The sequence below is a fragment of the Pelodiscus sinensis genome, chromosome 6 (assembly GCF_052426305.1).
Source record: "Pelodiscus sinensis isolate ZL-2025 chromosome 6, ASM5242630v1, whole genome shotgun sequence".
Lineage (NCBI taxonomy): Eukaryota > Metazoa > Chordata > Testudines > Trionychidae > Pelodiscus > Pelodiscus sinensis.
Genome location: NC_143057.1, coordinates 92,312,760 through 92,331,132, shown reverse-complemented (window position 1 = coordinate 92,331,132; position 18,373 = coordinate 92,312,760). Strand labels below are relative to the sequence as shown.

Here is an 18,373-nt window from a genome sequence, read left to right as displayed (position 1 = left end):
CCTAATTCAGAGACTGTGTTCAATTTATCTTCCGATTGGCCAAGATTTTTTAAAAAATGAGATCCTAAATTTAGTGATCTCAGTAACTGGCCTAGATTTCAGAGGTCCCTACCATCCAGTACCTCCCATTAAACAGAACTATTTAGGCACCTTCTTATCTGAGTTCCAAAATCAATGCAAGCAGCTGGGTGCTTACAGCATGTTTACACCAACCAGTCTACATTGTAAAATAAAGCTGAATTTTATGTTTAAAGGTCTTGCCGTCCCACTTTCTATTCATGTTTTTACTTAATGTATGTGGCTTCTTATAGTGTTTTCATTTTTATTATATAATTTGTTTTTGCTTGTTTGGTGAGCTTGGTGGCGGAGAGTCTATGAAGGGAGCTTTATCATTTCAGTTATTTGAGCAAGAAAATGCAGGAAATTAATTAGATATTTCATAGTCCATGCACATAAATACATGGTATTCATCACATTACTGAAATGTTAATACTTTGGTAATCTAACAAGCCATCCTTGTAATTTTACAACAGCAACAGATTGACAAATATAGTAACTTCAATTTCTTGAAAGATTAAATTTCTTGATCTGATTAAAAAGCACTGTAACTAAATTTACATTACAATGCAATTTGTATAAAATGTTCTCAGTACAGCTTCCCCCTATAAAGTGATTAGTTTTTCAAACAAATAATTTGTAGTTGAAAATAATGAGAACAGATCCTTTCATTAGTGAACTGTGTTGCTGTTTGCTACCAATGGAAAGATTAGGAGACATTACAGATTGACATGCAATATGACTGTATGACAAAAAAGAACACAAGAGAAATTCAAAGACAAAAAACTGTACTCCATCTCTAGGAACCAGTTATCCCTACAAAAATTATAAGAGTATTTTTGAATCACTTACTTGTATGTTGAATAGTGATAGAAATGTAGCCGTGTTAGTCTGGTGTAGCTGAAACAAAAAACAGGACTATGTAGCAGTTTAAAGACTAACAAGATGGTTTAATAGGTGATGAGCTTTCGTGGGCCAGAATATGAGGAAGTGGGTCTGGCCCACGAAAGCGCATCACCTATTAAACCATCTTGTTAGTCTTTAAAGTGCTACATAGTCCTGTTTTTTGTTACTTGTATGTTGTGAGTATATATTTCCTGTAATGACACTAGGCTGGTATCAGAACATCCTACTTGGTATTCACCAGACTTTGTCTCTGTAACCAGAACCTCTTTGATTATATTATTCCTAAATTCACTGACATTTGATTATTCTGTGTGCCATTTGACATGGAGAGAAATAATTCAATCTAGTATACAAACAGGCCTCTTTTGGAAATTGTAGCTATTAGTGCTCATAAAGTGGCTAAAAGTTAGGAACTGAAGTCATTGAAAAGATTGATGTGAATAAAATTGCATTGTCATTGCCAGATAAAATAAAATAAATCTGCTCCCCCATTGCTGTATTTTTATTTTATTTTATTTTATTAGTAAATGCAAATTCTTATTCCAAATATCCTTTAATTGAAAATGTATGGCATAAATGCACAGAAAAATCATTATAGCAAACTAGTAGATGAATCTTCTCTATGTGCAGCTGTATACAGAAGTTTTATTCTGGATTGTAATTTTGCTGTGTATTGTTAAAGAGATGCCATGGTTGACTCCGTGGTGGCTGCATTTTAGTATTGTAGTGGTAAATATTCTTTATAAAAGATGGGGCTGCTGCCAGGGTCTTTGTTAGAACCACTTCTCTTGAGAATGTGTTCCTCTTAATTATAAAATAGCCAGGATCTATGGCATGAGATGCTGTATGAGAGCAGAGTCAATAGGGATCATGTGAAATCTTTTAAGTTTTTTCTGTGATGTACAACTTATTTAGTTATTTGTATATCTTGTGGAGTTGGTGCTGTTTCCCCCTTTTCTTTACATTCATTGGCATTTTGGTTAATTTTCAAGGGCATCTAGAGGAAGAAACTCTTGTAGTCTTTAAAATCTAAACAAAAAGATAGCAACAGAAATAAGCAGCTTTTCATCTAAAGATCTCAAAATGTTTTACAAAGGAAGTAAACACCAAAACCTCATTTTCCAAACCAAGGAACAAGGAGCAAAGCCCCAGCTCATGCAGCAAACCAGGGGCAGAGCTAGAAATAGAGTCCATGTCTCCTGAGCTGTAAGCCTATACCCTAGCCACTGTGTGAAAGTACTGTATGTTGTTTTTAAAGCAGTTTGTGGTCCGTTGGCAGGTAAATGTAACCTAGGATACCTATGTGAAAACTGAATTATTTTCAGTGTGCAAGATTATGAAGTGATGTCTGAAGTTTGAGTGCTTAGTAACAGAAATATGAATAACCAATTTTGCAACTGTTTACTTCCTGAGTATCAGCTAATCAGCATTTAGTTGCTTGTTTACTTCTATAGAGCTCACTACATTGGGATAATTTCTGAAGTTAAATAATCCTAAACAAAAAACATTGTAATTGCTGTTTAAAAGATACTAATCTTGATTATCATGCTTAAATAATGATTTCAGCTAGTCTGCTTTTAAGTAGCTCAAATAATACACATTTCAGTAATTATAAAAGATTTATTTGATATTTTGTTAATGAAAATATAGCTCATACACTAAAAGTATGACATCTCTAATCACATCTATATGTTATCTGTAAGAAAATAAATAATGTGATTGTTTTAACATATTTATTTCTTGGAGCTTTGCAAATTATCTATATTATTTCACTGTATAGATCATGTAAATAATGTACCATTGTTTGTGAAAGGAAAACAGATTATTCTGTTTGGAATAGTTCCTCTGAGTTGACAGTTATCAAACAAATTTTATTTTATTTTAAAATATTATGGTTGAAAGTGTGTTTCAGATTTATATTACATACAGATGTTGCACTGATTCTAAGTAAAGGTGTGATCTTAAACTAATTCAATAAGTCTAATATCAGTTCCGAGCAAATTAGTTGAAACCATAGTAAAGAATAAAATTTTCAGACACATAGATTAACATAATTTTTTGCTGGAAAATCAACATGATTTCTGTAAAGGGAAATCATGCCTTACTAATCTACTAGAGTTCTTTGAGGGTGTCAACAAACATGTGAACAAGGGGGATCCAGTGAATATAGTGTACTTAGATTTCCAGAAAGCCTCTGACAAGGTCCCTCACCAAAAGCTCGTAAGTAAACTAAGTTGTCATGGAATAAGAGGGAAGGTCCTTTCATGGATTGATAACTGGTTAAAAGACAGGAAACAAAGGGTAGGAATAAATGGTAATATTTTCCAACTGGAGAGAGGTAACTAGTCCCCCAAGGGTATGTCCTGGAATTCATCCTATTCAACTTACTTATAAATGATCTAGAGGCTGGGACTGGTTCCTTATAAATGATCTAGAAGCTGGGAGGGGTTGTAACTGAGTTGGAGGATAGAGTCATAATTCAAAATTATCTGGACAAACTGGAGAAATGGTCTGAGGTAAATAGGATGATGTTTAATATGGACAAATGCAAAGTACTCCATTTAGGGAGTAACAATCCATTTCATACATACAGAATGGGAAGCAACTGTCTAGGAAGGAGTACAGCAGAAAGGGATTTAGGGCTCATAGTGGACCACAAGCTAAATATGAGTCAACAGTGTGACGCTGTTGCAAAAAAAAGCAAACATGATTCTGGGATTCATTAACAGGAGTGTTGTGAGCAAGACACAAGAATTTTTTCTTCCGCTCTACTTTGTGCTGATTAGGCCTCATTTGGAGTATTGTGACCGTTCTTGACCGTTCAAGAAAGATGTGGAGAAATTGGAGAAGGTCCAGAGAAGAGCAACAAGAATGATTAAAGACTAGAGAACATGACGTATAAAGGAAGGCTGACAGAATTTGGGCTTGTTTAGTTTTGAAAGGAGAAGACTGAGAGGGGACATGATAGCGGTTTTCAGGTATCTAGAAGGATGTCACAAGTAGGAGCTGAATGGGCAGGGCTGATTAATCACCTGTGAAGCTGGGCTCCCACACAGCTTAGAGGGAACACTGGCAATAGAGTATTTTTTGCATTTTTTTAAATAACCATATTACCCTGTTTTACATTTTTAAGTAAACTGTGCTAATGTTTATAAGGATTTTGATACAATTATAATTAAACCGTTGTGTTGGTCAGTACACTACACCAAGGATAAATGTAGTATTTGTTCCCTGTATTGTTTTGTTTTTTTCTCAGTCCAGGAGACAAGTGTAAAATAGTAGATGTTAACTTGCATTTCCCATTTCCTTGCCCTGTCACTCAATACAAGTCTTAAAATCCTCTGAATTTGGCTGGAATTGCCTATTTAATTTTTGAGCAGCTTTTCAAGAAAGCTTACAGAGAAAATTTTATTATGTTAAATTATAAAAGGGCAGAAAGGATTGAAATCATTAGGGCTCATTATTCAATCCCTTAGAGGATTTTGCAAGAAAGCTTTCAATGAAGGAAAACTTTGCCATCCTAAACCCCAAAGGCATGGTATTGTGCTAATAATAAGCCAAAAATATATTACATTGTGGTTAAGGTAAGTCCCAAAATGTCTGTGTGTCATAATATTTAACCAGTTATCAAAGATAGCTTGTTCTTTCAATGTAAGGGAAAAGATGTACAAAATTGCTCCATATGCTATAAAATCATATGTGTGTGCAGGCGACGCCTATATTATTACTAAATATTCAGTGGCTTACTTCTTATTTCCTGTTGTTATATTATTCTTTGTATGGTATTTTTAAAAAAATGCAAATTCTAATCTGAATAAGAATTGTGTACATTTTTAATAAAATACAAGTTTTGGGAACAAAATACAGATTGATTTCCTAGAATATTCCAGAAGTAGAGGTTAAAATACATCAGACCTTATCATTCTATCACTTATATCCTCTGACTTCTATGAAGTTGCTTCTCTTTTATCCCAGCGAAATCTAGGCTCAGATGCTTTAAAATGTATGGTCATATCCCTTGGAATTGGCTGCTTGGCAACTGGACTCATTCACAGAGGATTCTGTGATCTTAAGCACAACAGCCCTCCAATAAGTGTTCTGCAAGTGGAGTCAACCTGACATTGACCTCTTCAAGACCTGATCCAACCACAAATGCCACCGGTTTTGCTCCAGGGCAGGCCTGGAGAAGGGATCCCTAGGTGACACGTTTCTCCTGAAATGGGAAGCCCCACTCCTGTACACATTCCCACTTCTACCCTGATCCATTGGGTGATCATGAGGATCCGACAGGACCAAGCACAGGTCATACTTGTAGCACCATCATGTTCCAGGCTGATCTGATTCCTGTACCTCCAACGTCTGATGATTTCTGCTCCCTATGCGTTCCCATAACATTGCAACCTCCTATGCCAGCATCATAGCTATACTCTCCATCCGGACCTGGTAACACTTTACCTCAAGGCCTGGCTCCATGATGCTGAAACTTCCTGCTCTGACAGGGTAAAACAAATACTAATTAACAGTTGACAAGCCTCTACCGGAAAGGCCTATACTTATAAGTGGAAGAGGTTCTCCACATGGGTACAAAGAAACACAACATCCTGCCCTCCACCATACCCTACCAATGATACTGGACTATCTCCTCAAACTACGAGAGGCAGGTCTCTCTCAGCTCAAAAGTCCACACAGCAGCAATTGCAGCATTTCATGAACCAGTGGATGGGTTCTCCCTTTTTTTGCACCCCATGACCAAACACTTCTTGACAAGCTTTCAAAACATATTTCCCATAGTAAAGCCATCCACTCCCTTGTGGAACCTAAACCACGTCCTTAAGAGACTCACAAAGCCTCCTTTTGAACCACTTGCCACATGCTCATGGCTACATCTGTCTATGAAAGTAGCCTTCCTTATTGCAATCATCTCCAGCAGACAGGTTGTAAATGTAGCAACTTTAATGGCAGACCCTTCTTACACATTTTTCAGCAAGGACAAGGTCATACTCAGACCCCACCCTAAATTCCTCCTGAAAGTCCCCACATCCTTCCATATTAATGAACCAGTCCACTTACCTGCATGCTTTTCAAAACCACACGATGACACAATCCGAGCAGCACAACATACCCTTGATTTCTGACAAGTGATCACTTGCTACCTTGACAGGATCAAGTCCTGGAGGAAGTCCACAAGACTCTTCACCTCCTTTGCAGTACGACTGATAGGACAAGCTGTTTCCTCGCAACGAGTATCAAAATGGATATCCTCTTGCATCCATACTTGCTATGCGATCCATAACAAGAAACCACTACCTTTTGTTATGGCCCACTCCACCAGAGCGGTGGCATCAACCATAGCCTTCCTTAATAATGTCCCATGCGGGGACATCTGCAGAGCAGGATCCTGGTCCTCAGAACACACATTCACTAGACACTATGTTTTGACATCTGGTCTGATCCCAACTACATCGCTGTCCACTCCACTGTCTCCAGGACATGGCTCCAAAACTCACTTCCATGAGACAGACACTGCTCTTTAAATACCTAAAACGGAGCACCCAGGAGGACAGCACTCAAAGAAGAAGAGAGTGTTACTCATCTTGTACAGTAATGAGGGTTCTTCGAGATGGGTGTCCCTGAGGGTGCCCTCCGTCCTCCCCTACTTTGAAGCCTTTTTGGGGCTATATGCAAGATAGTGAAGGAACGGAGGCACCGTGCCGCATACACAAGCAATGGACACTAATGGCCTGAGGGGACACTACTGTACATGCGTGGCATGGCAGGACACTGTTAGAAAAGATTTCTCATCACTGGTGTGAGTACACACCAGCACCTCAAGTGGAGTAACTCTCTCTTCTTTAGCTCTGTAAGGGTATGTCTATACTATCTAATTTAGATATGCTACTTTAGCTACGTTAATTGCGTAGCTGAAGTCGAAGTCTCTTAACTCAACTTTTGGCGCTGTCTACACTGCAGGAAGTCGAAGGAAGAACACTCTTCATTCGAATTCCCTTACTTCTCGTGAAAGCAAGGTTACCAGCATCAATCAGAGTGCCCATCTCATTTCAAATGAGCTGTCTTAACTGGACTGCTAATTCAAACCCTGGAAGATCAACAGTGGCAGCTTCGATCTTCCTCTGTAGTGTAGATGTACCCTAAGGTTGCTGAGTTCTTCTGTTTGTCACTTTGTGTTTTCAAGTATTAGACCTGTACAGGCAGTTGCTGACTTATTTCTTGCTTGTGCTTGGTAATCTATCCTCTCTTATAGCAAGACTGCAGTTCTCTGAACAGAGATAACTGGGATCTAGAATAGAGAAATCTTAAGAACAGCGAAGTTTGGACAGAAGACTAAAATTTATGCTTATGTTGTTACTTACAAAGCTAAAGCCCAGCAAAAGGGATAAATTTGGACTGTAGAGATGTATATTTGTATATATGCTGTTCAGAACAAGATGACCACTCTGTCTACCTTCTTTCTCAGTCTGCTGTGTGGAGATCTGCTGTAATGATAAGAGGAATTGGTATTTTGAATAAAAATTATCTTTGTATGCTATTGTCTACAGAAGAGAAGAATGAGGGGGAATTGATAGCAGCCTTTAACTCTCTGAAGAGGGGTTCCAAAGAGGATGGAGAGAGGCTGTTCTCAGTAGTGACAGATGGCAGAACGAGGTGCAATAGTTTCATGTTGCAATGGAGGAAGTCTAGGTTGGATATTGGGAAAAACTATTTTACTAGGAGGGTGGTGAAGCACTGGAATAGGTCACCTAGGGAGGTGGTGGAATTCCCATCCCCAAAGGTGTTTAAGTCCTGGCTTGACAAAGCCCTGGATGGGATGATTTAGTTGGGGTTGGTCCTGCTTTGGGCAGGGGATTGGACTCGATGACCTTCTGAGGTTACTTATAACCCTATGATTTTATGAGCTGAGATTATTCCATGTGTGGAATATAAATTACAGTTGATATTATGGTGGATGACAATAAAATCAGATGCATTATTTAGAATACAGTGATTATATATATATATATATATATATATACATAGCTGCCAAAATGTGGCAAAATTGTTCTAGACATCATTTCGTAACCATTTTGTTATATTTTCCTGACAAAATTATATATACACAGGGGCTGTGTCTACATTGGCATCCCTTTCCGGAAAAGGGATGCTAATGAGACACTTCGGAATTGCAAATCCACGGGGGATTTAAATATCCCCCGCGGCATTTGCATTTACATGGCTGCCGCTTTTTTCCGGCTCGGGGTTTTTGCCGAAGAAAAGCGCCAGTGTAGACGCGATTTTCCGGAAAATAAGCCCTTCTCCGGAAGAACCCTTATTTCTACTTTCAAGGGAATAAGGGATCTTCTGGAGAAGGGCTTATTTTCCAGAAAATCGCATCTATACTGGCGCTTTTCTCCGGCAAAAACCCCGAGCCGGAAAAAAGCGGCAGCCATGTAAATGCAAATGCCGCGGGGGATATTTAAATCCCCCGTGGATTTGCAATTCCGAAGTGTCTCATTAGCATCCCTTTTCCGGAAAGGGATGCCAATGTAGACACAGCCCTAGAGATCCAGCATACTAGAGAATATCAGAATAAATGCAGACACTCAGCTATTCGTTCAGTGCAGCAAGTCTACTAACAGACTTGATACCGAGACCAGAAGGTACTACTGTGATTATGTAATCTACTCTCACATATAACTCAGGCCATAGAACTTTCCAAAAATAATTCTTAGACTGTATCTTTTTGAAAAACATCCTGTGCCATGACCTTATGATTAATGGCCAGCTATTTTCATAAATACAGAATTTGCATTTACATACAAATAGATTGTTAATTTTATAGTTCTTTATATAAGTGAAATGAATAGAAAAGAGCCTTTTTATCATGTAGCAGTACTTTTATTAGAAGAGGAAAATACATATTTTAGATAGAAAGATAGTGATTGCTCAGATGTATCTACTAGACTGTAGACTTGTTTGCAGAATGAATATTACTTGAAGTCTATAATTTAATCTTCATATTTAAATACATCTACAAATCCTACCCGTATGTTTAGGACATATGTAGCTCCCAGTACAGCATTATGTCAATTTCTGAATGGAAGGTTATTTAAACCCATGATAAGCGGTATGCTGTTTTGTATTGTGGCTTCTGCAAAACAAAACAAAAAACCCTCCAGATTTTATGAACTATTTAAATGCTGTATCAAAGCCTTAAGTGGAACATAGGAGGATTCTATTCTGGGATTAATGTCATTGAGATGAAAAAATTGAGATGAAATTAAATTATTAGCATTAAGTATTTTTTTTACTCCTAGATTCAATGATACTGTCCACGAGTGGCCTCCCCTTGGGCACCTTCTGTAAGTGGCTCCTTACTGCCTTTTAATCATAAGGTAGTAATCACAAGATGTTTTTTCCTCCTTTTGGTTCCTCAGTAAACTTACAAAAGGATTTTTGCAAGTCCAATAGCAGCAGCCCCCTTAGGCTCTGGTTTGTTAAAATCACTTCCAAATTTAAACACAAAATCTTCCCTCCTGCCTTAAGCTGGACACAGCCCCAAACTCCCGTGGTGTCTCACGCTTTTTGCTTCAGCAGTCTATTCCCAGCTCTTCCTGGCTGAGGCAACTTTTACTGTAGTCTCTCCTCAGCCTCCCTTCTCCTTTACCTACTTGCAGCTCCCTATTTTTTCTATAGTGGTTTGACCTGATCCAACCCAGATGTTCCTTTTTAGTGATAATGGTGGCTAGCTCCTGGCCCTCCAGCCTTTGAAAGCTGAGCTGCTCTATGACACACACAAGCCTTAGAATGTTACCCATCCTGCAGCAAGTTCTATCAGAGGAAGTGTTTTATTTCTTTTGTTGGATTCTGTTGTTCTATTTCTTACTTGGTAGCTTCTGTCCTTCTCCTTTCATCTAACTGCTTTCATCAGACAAAAATGCCCACTCTTTACAATGCTGAAAATAGATGTGTAGATGACCCAGCTTGGTTGGGTTATTTTCAAAGGTGCCTCCGTCTCTGCCAAATGAAGATAATGCCCATTTTTTTCATCCTCCACCACCAGTGTATCAGTTCGCCACTTATCCATAGCTAACTCACCCTCTCCTTTACTCCTTCAGGTCCAGGTTCCTGTCATCTTCCAAATGCACTTGTTCTTTCTGATACCTCTCTTTCAAAGAGAATAACCTATTGATGTCCTTTTTAAAGAGAATTTGTTTTTTTCACACCCAGCAGCCTGTCCTGCCACCCTTTGGATGTTTCCATTTGCTGATTACGTATCCACTTTCCTCTTTGACAGGAGGGTCTTTCAAATCCTGTCAATTTCTCCAATGTGGAAAAAAGTGGTCTTCTCAGGGTAGCTATGCTAGGTCTTTCTTCCTTAATAAACTGTAAAAAGAAAAGTATTTTATAAATCCAACAGTAACAACCCTACTTAGGCTTCGCTTTATTTACTTAATTTAAACACAAAAATCTAACCAGTCCTAGGCTGGGCACAGCCCCAGACTCCCCTGATGCTTCAGGACTTTTGTGTTTTAGCAGACTACTCCCAGCCCTTCCTAGCTGTAGTACCTCCTCTGGTCTTAGGATCTTCCCTGCAGGACCCTTTCTTACCGCAGTCTCTCCTTGTGTTTCAGAGCCTGAGCTCCATCCAGCCCAAACAGGGTCATCTACATCTGTTTTCAGCACTGTAATGTGAGCCCTGCAAATCCAAGTGTGTAGATATGAGCTCTGCGACTTACTGCTGTAGTTATTTTCAGTGAAATGTTTCAGTTGCTAACATCAGAAATAGCTTTAATGGTCATCATAACTTATTTTAAGTTCAAAGCAATATTTATTAGTTTCAAAACCAATGTCAAAATGATGAGAGGCAAATAGAATGATAGATACTCCCTGTTTTCTTGCTATATGAGTAGTAGGTACAAATGCTCACACATTCTAAATACTAAGAGAGACAAAGAATTTTATGGCCTATATTAATCTTGATAATTTAATTTTTAATAGAAATAATACAATTTTAATTTACTTATTCAGTGAAACTGTTGCCACTAGCTTCAGGAAGAGCTGTTTTCTCAAGAGTTTCCAACGTGATAAATATAATTTTTCTAACAGCAATTTTCAGGAAAGTAATAATATCTTGAGTTGTCAGTTTAGATATGTATTATAAGAGGCACCAACTCAGTTCATGGAAAGATCCAAAGGGATTAATCAAGCAACATAACAAAGAGTGCTTAAATAACTTCATATCTAATGACTTGAGTTAAACTTAATGTCATCATAACGTCCTAAAAACTAAAATACATATCTGTTTGTGGTGGGGCTGCATCTTCATATGAGTTCAGTCACAGCATCTATCACAATACAACCCCAATTCTGATTGAGAATTCTCAGCACTACTATAATGAAAGTGTATAACCTGTAGCCATTTTGGTCCCAGGATATTAGAGAGAGAGAGACAAGATTTGGAAGTGATTCAGAGCTTATCTTCAGGTCTGGGAAATGTACTCAAGACTGTCATAACTAAATAAAAGTTGGAACAGATTGTTTCGCATTAGTAGTTAACACATATTTCAAAGGACCATTCAAGATGAAGTGGCCTGTTAATACCTCTGTAGTCAGAGAGAAAAGGAAAAAACAATGAACAACACTCCCCAGACATGTTTCAAGATCCAGAAGTCCTACACATGCCTATCTCAACATATGTTGCACTCAATACCTCAATAACAACTGTGTGGGTGAAACAAAACAATCACTACACTCTCAACTAAACTCAGACAGAAAAATGATAAGACAGAATCACCATATCACCTGTAGCTGAACACACTTCAAAGAGCAATCAGAACTGTACAGTATGCATGCTGCACCCTCCTTAAAGAAGGAACTTCCACCTCAAGAGAAACCTACACAACATCTTCAAAAAATGAATTTACAAGTTTAAATTAATAACTTTTCAAGATACTAGATGGACGGAATAGAGACACTGGCTATTTTTGTGGCTTTTTACAGCAATCCGTACTCGATTTAACAGGCCCCTTCTTCAGGTTTTTTCCCTTATGATTGGAGGGATATTAATAGGCCACTTCATCTTGAATACTCCCTTAAAATATGTGTTAACTACTTATGCTAAACAATTTCACCTTGTATTTAGCTACAAAGTATATACTACAAAGTTGCATAGGCCTACCTGCACCAATGCATTTGCACCATTGTAGTACTTCTGGCAAAGATTCTCTAAGCCAACGGGAAATAACTCTATTATTGGCTTCATAACTCCGCCTCCAAAAGAGGGAGAAGCTGTCCCACCAGCATAGCACTATCTATGTGGGTGGCTACGGTCAATATAACTACAGAAAGTTGCTGAGGAGTGTGTATTTCATACACACACACACACGCACACAAACACACACCGAGCAACATAGTTATAGAGTGCAGTGTGGACCTGGCCTGTCACTCTCACCAGTGGAAGCTGGCCTCAGCCACCTTGTGACTGTATAATATAAATATGAAACAATTAAAGTATGTGAATGATTTAAAAATACAGTAAGCCAAATGCCAGGTGTTGTCAGCCGACGGTCAGGGCATTGTGTGTGTGTGTGTGTGTGTGTGTGTGTGTGTGTGTGTGTTTCCGAGAAAAGGTTTAACGTCCGTGTCTTTACTGCTAGGACCGGGGTCCCGTCACAGAGGGTGGCCAGCAGGCCAACAGACGCCCCATTATATAGGAAGAGCTTATTACACCTTAGATTTTAGCTGCTAGAACACAGGGGTTCCTTTGCAGCGGGCAGCCTAGGAAAGGCCGAAAAGGTGCCCCAACGGATCTTGTCACCTGGGAGTGACACAGATCCAAACGCCCAAGCTCTCCCTATGTCTGTCCCTTTATGACCGGCTGAAGTTCTTTTAAATTGTGCTTGGTTCTATTACAGCAACTGAAGGGGTCATGTTAAAGCTTAAACAGTTACAGGTTTATTAAAGAAGCTTATAAATCATATGGTTACAATGGCTATTGCTCTATTTCTTAAATGCTAGCATATATATATATAGGTCTTAAAAATGATTACAGGAAAAAGGTAAAGATAAAAAATAGAAATAATGGTACCAAGTGACAGCTTAATCTTTGAAGAGCTCTAACACTCTGGCTACGTCTACACTGGATACAATTTCCGGAAAAGGGATGCAAATCAGGTAAGTCAGAATAGGGAAATCCGCGGGGATTTAAATATCCCCCGCGGATTTAAATAAATAGCCCCACGGATTTAAATAAATATGTCCGCCACTTTTTTTCCGGCTTGGAGAAAAGCCGGAATAAGAGCATCTAGACTGGCGCGATCCTCTGGAATAAAGCCCTTTTCCGGAGGATCTCTTATTCCTACCTCAGGTAGGGCTTTATTCCGGAGGATCGTGCCAGTCTAGACACTTTTTTTCTGGCTTTTCCCCAAGCCGGAAAAAAAGCGGCGGACATGTTTATTTAAATCCGCGGGGGATATTTAAATCCCCCACGGATTTCCCTATCCTGACTTACCTGATTTGCATCCCTTTTCCGGAAATTGTGGCCAATGTAGACGTAGCCTATGTGTATATATATACTTAAACAAAGGACCACATCCAGGTACAATTTTTACCCCTTTCTGTGCCTCTCGACTCCAGCGTGTCAGGCCAGGACCGGTCTCTCAATTCCTAGGAAAGACGAATACGAGGTGAGCGTCCCCTCTGGAACCTCGGGAGATCAAACACCTAACCCGACCAGCAGATAGATGGTAGATTGACACTCAGAGAAAATGTGCTGCTGGACCCATCTATATACCCCTGGGGGCCCGTATCCTCTTTCTTATCTAAGATGCCGAATTGTACTGGTCCGTTTTGTGGTGCCAGTTCTTACAAGCAAGTTTCAAGTTAATTTACACTTGCAAGAGAGAGAACTAAATTGTGAGTACTAGTCATTTTTTTACTGGGCGAGAGATTCCTCCCCCCCCCCCCCCCCCCCCCCCCCCCCCCCGCGGACGGCTGTGTGTTCGTATCAATATGGGTTAAGTCAAGGACACTCCTTGGCAGCCTCTTGGTCAGCAATTGGGATATCTCTGTTTACAGCCATTCACGGTCACACAGCCTGGGCCTTCTGCTCTGTGTGCCCTGCATGCTCCAGGCAAGCAAAAATGGATGTTACATGGGGGTTCCTGTCTGGCTACAGGTGTACATAAAGGAACACAAGGAATAGGTAACTATGTCCTGGATCAAACCATAATTATGGGTGCACATTTAAATTTTCTTGAAGTAATCCACTCATGTCTTCAGATATTATTTTCACTGAAATAGATTGTTAATGATAGACTCACTTAACTGATACTTTAAATAGTACATAGCGGTAACAGATCATTGGGGTTATCACATTTCCTTCAGCTCTAATGAAGCTTTAAATTAAAAAATTTGAAAAGTTTTTCCCAAATGGTTATAATTAATTATTTTGATAGGAAAGGTTAGAACTTCACTGAGAATGTAAAAGTACACTGTTCCCTAAGTAATCAGAAAATAGATCTGCACGTACTTCACACTAAAAAAGCCATTTTGTATTTCACCTCCTTGCAATAATTTAAGATAACTCTTTGGGGACTAAAAGAGCTAGATTAAGGTACTGATTATAATTCAGCATAATGTACATCGGCTGCTACTGCTACATACAGGCTCTGTGACTGCACAATATGTATGCTTCACCCTCCTTTAAGAAGGATCTTCCTCCTCAGATTTAATCATATAATGCTGATCTTGGCCTTATGTATCTACACAAGCATGCTCGCATCAGGTCAATTATATTAAAACAGATATGGCAACCTGGCTACTTGCAGAAAGTACTGCCCAGTGGTGCATGAATGGCAGCCCTCTGCAGCCCACTACTTGGCCCACACCCATATATAAATGAAGAAGCCATTACAGGCTTCTGAGCAATTATGTAGATAATCTGTTTGCTTCTGCAAGCCTTACAGTAAGCCTTCGGGTACGTCTACACTGCATGCTTATTTTGGAATAAGCTATTCTGGAATTTATTTTCCGGAATAGTTTATTTAGAAATAGCACATCTACACACAATAAGTGCATTAAAATAGAGTTTAGCTATTTCAAAATAGAGCGTACACACTGATAGGATGCTAACTTGCATTTAAGGCCATCCAGAACCAGTTCAGGCAGGGCATCAGGTCAGCAGTCACTTCCTAGAGCTGCTGTCTAAGACTATCTGAGATGCATGCTTAATGGGACCTGTACAGACAGCTGTTTCTCAGGTTCTTCTCTTGCTTGCCTACCTCTCTGAGGTACAGCAAAGCATTTCCACTGTGTGCTTTGGTGCCCTGTGTTTGGACACCACAGCACTCCCAACTATGGAGCCGGAGCTGCCTCTGGAAATGTGATAGCCCCTGATTATCGTGCTGCAGTTTATGCAGTAGTTTATGTAGGCTGCCCTCCTAGCCTGCAGGAATATGACCCCCAGCTGTTTGAGGGGACCCTCAACTTCTTCCAGCTACATCCTACTCTGTACTGCCGCTTCTGGCAACTGGACACCATTTCCGACTGGTTGGCCCAGCTTGTGATGGAACAGTGGGATGACCAGCACGGGACAATGAAGTTCAGCCAGTGAAGCTATCTGAGGTGGTTTGGTGGAAGACAAAAGTGGTCTGTGCAGAGAAATGTCACCTGCCCTCTGATCATAGCTTCTGAGGCATGGAAGTACAGCTCCTGCAAAAGGTATGCACACCTGTGGAGCTCTCCACAGATCATTGCCACTCAGGGAATTCACACCATGAGGGGGGACAGCAAGTAAGATGACACATTATGGGTTCATGTGAATTTTAAGGGCCAGATGATGCACAGCCCTTTGAGCTTCTCTGCAACAGCTGGGCATGGTGGCAGTCCCTGCATGCAAAGAAATCAGGAATGGTGCATGGCTAGCACCTTCAGCAGCACCAGCCTTCCGAAGGGGATGGTATCTGGTCAGCTGTTTAGGGAAGTATGTCTGACATTTTGTAATAGGGTCTTAAAAGGTCAAATGGGGCTGTCTTAGAGGCACAATCAAGCACTGTCAAGTTAGTTGATATCCCACAGGATTGACTATGATTATTCTAAAATGAAATGTATATATTCCTAGACAAAATACTATATTAAGATACACTGAAGGTTGAGATTATGCATCTGTAAATTAATTTTAAAACATTACATAGTATCCCAAAGACAAACATTACACACGATAGGCCTCAGAACGTAAATGGAGAAGCATTATCAAATGGGAACATTTCTCCTGGGGCCCCCACAGGAACTGATTGATAGCCCTACTCTGTTTAATATTTTTATCAATGTAAAAATATCAAATCATCACTTGTAAAGTTTGCAAAGGATGATAAAATTGAGGGTGAGGTAAATAATGAAGAGGACTGCTTTCTGATACAGAGTGATCTATATCAGTTGGTAAATGAGTGTACGCAAGAAATATGTGTTTTGATGTAGCTAACATGTAACATCTAGAAACAACAAATGTAGGCCAAGTTTACAGATTGGGGGACTTTATCCTGGGAAACAGATTTGGGGATTGTAGCAGACAATTAACTGAACATGAGCTCCAAGTACAATACTGTAGCCAAAGAGCAATCCAGTCCTTGGATGCATAATCAAAGGAATCTCAAGTAGGAGTAAAGAGGACATTTTAACTCTGTATTTTGGGTGACTAGATCACAAGAATAAAATATTGGGACATGGAGGGGAGTGGGGTGGATGGTGACTGGACCCCCCTTCAGGAAGGCTAACCACACGGCACCATCCCTGACACAGACCCCGCCTACCATAGCAGGAGTCCTGAGTCCTCTCCCCCTCCCCCTGCATCCATTCCTGTGGCTGGAGTCCAACCCATCCCACTGCTAGAGAAATCCTGAGTTGGGCCTAGCGCTAGCCACACCATTTGGCCTGAGCAGCCCCAGCCACAGGCATAAGGCTTTGGCTCCAGCCCCTGGTGGGCGGAGGGTGCTCAGAACTGGGGCAGTGGGTTGGGATGTAGGGAGGGTCAGGTTGCTGGCACCAGGAGGGAGTTTGAGTATGGGGGGGGTGGGACACAAGAGAGGGGTCAGGGTGAAGGGTAGTGCACATATCTTGGGCAGTTCCCCTAAAGCAGCAATATCTCCTTCTGGGCCCTGGGTGGAGGCACAGTTAGGCAATTCTGCACACTGCTGCTGCTTCCACCCACAGGCATCCCCTACCCAGCTCCCACTCATTGTAGTTCCCAGGCCATGGGAGCTGCAGAGCTTGTGCTTATGGCTGGGGCAGCATGCAGCGCCCCCTTGACTGTCCCTGTGCCTAAGAGCCTGAGGGAGATGTTGCTGCTTCCAGAGAACTGCATGGAGTCAGCAGGGATCCTGCCTTGTGCCAACTGGATGCCTGGCAACCCTACAGTATTTTAACAAATGGCATCCCAATCATACATTGGTTGGGATGTGGGACAGAGAGTTAAATATTGGGATTTTATCACGACATCTGGTCACCCTATCTGTATTCAACCCTGATGGAGCCATTTATGGAATACTGGGTCCAGTTCAAGTGCCCAATGTTGAAGAAAGATTCTGATACATTGGAAAGGGTTCAGAGAAGAGCCATGAGAATGATTAAAGGATTAGAAAAAGTGCCTTGTACCGATAGACTCCAGAAGCTCAATCCTTCTAATTTAACAAAGAAAGATAAGGGTGACGTGATTACAGTCTATAAATATCTACATGGGAATTAAATATTTAATAATGATCTCTTCAGTCTGGCAGAGAAAGGTATAACAAATGCAATGTACTTCACTTAGGAAGGAACATCAGTCTCACACATACAGAATGGGAAGTGACTGTCTAGGAAGGAGTACTGCAGAAAGGGATCTAGGGGTCATAGTGAACCACAAGCTAAATATGAGTCAACAGTGTGGCACTGTTGCAAAAAAAGCAAACATAATTCTGGGATGCATTAACAGGAGTGTTGTGAACAAGACTCGAAAAGTCATTCTTCTGCTCGGCTTTGCACTGATTAGGCCTCAGTTGGGAGTATTCTGTCCAGTTCTGGGCATCACCTTTCAAGAAACGTGGAGAAATTGGAGAAGGTCCAGAGAACAGCAACAAGAATGATTGAAGGTCTAGAGAACATGACCTATGAAGGAAGACTGAAAGAATTGGGTTTGTTTAATTTGGAAAGGAGAAAACTGAGAGGGGACATGATAGTGGTTTTCAGGTATCTAGAAGGGTGTCACAAGGAGGAGGGTGAAAAATTGTTTTCCTTGGCCTCTGAGGATAGGACAAGAAACAATGAGCTTAAACTGCAGCAAAGGAGGTTTAGGTTGGACATTAGGAAAAACTTCCTAACTGTCAGGGGGTATGTCTACACTACCACCCTAGTTCGAACTAGGGTGGTTAACGTAGTC

The 18,373-nt window shown here is 40.3% G+C and overlaps 1 protein-coding gene and 1 long non-coding RNA gene across 3 annotated transcripts in view; one reads left to right on the top strand and one right to left on the bottom strand.

Moving 5' to 3' along the window:
• The window catches only part of RNF180 (ring finger protein 180), a 144,212-nt gene that overhangs the window by 76,061 nt on the left and 49,778 nt on the right, over positions 1–18,373 (top strand). The window lies entirely within an intron of this gene.
• LOC142829942 (uncharacterized) overlaps positions 10,206–18,373 on the bottom strand; it is a 34,143-nt gene continuing 25,975 nt past the window's right edge. Inside the window, exons 2-4 of the long non-coding RNA XR_012904888.2 lie at positions 13,572–13,626; positions 10,570–10,657; positions 10,206–10,344 (exon numbers count right to left, since the gene is read on the bottom strand). This is a non-coding gene — a long non-coding RNA (uncharacterized LOC142829942). The remainder of the gene's footprint in view (positions 10,345–10,569; positions 10,658–13,571; positions 13,627–18,373) is intronic.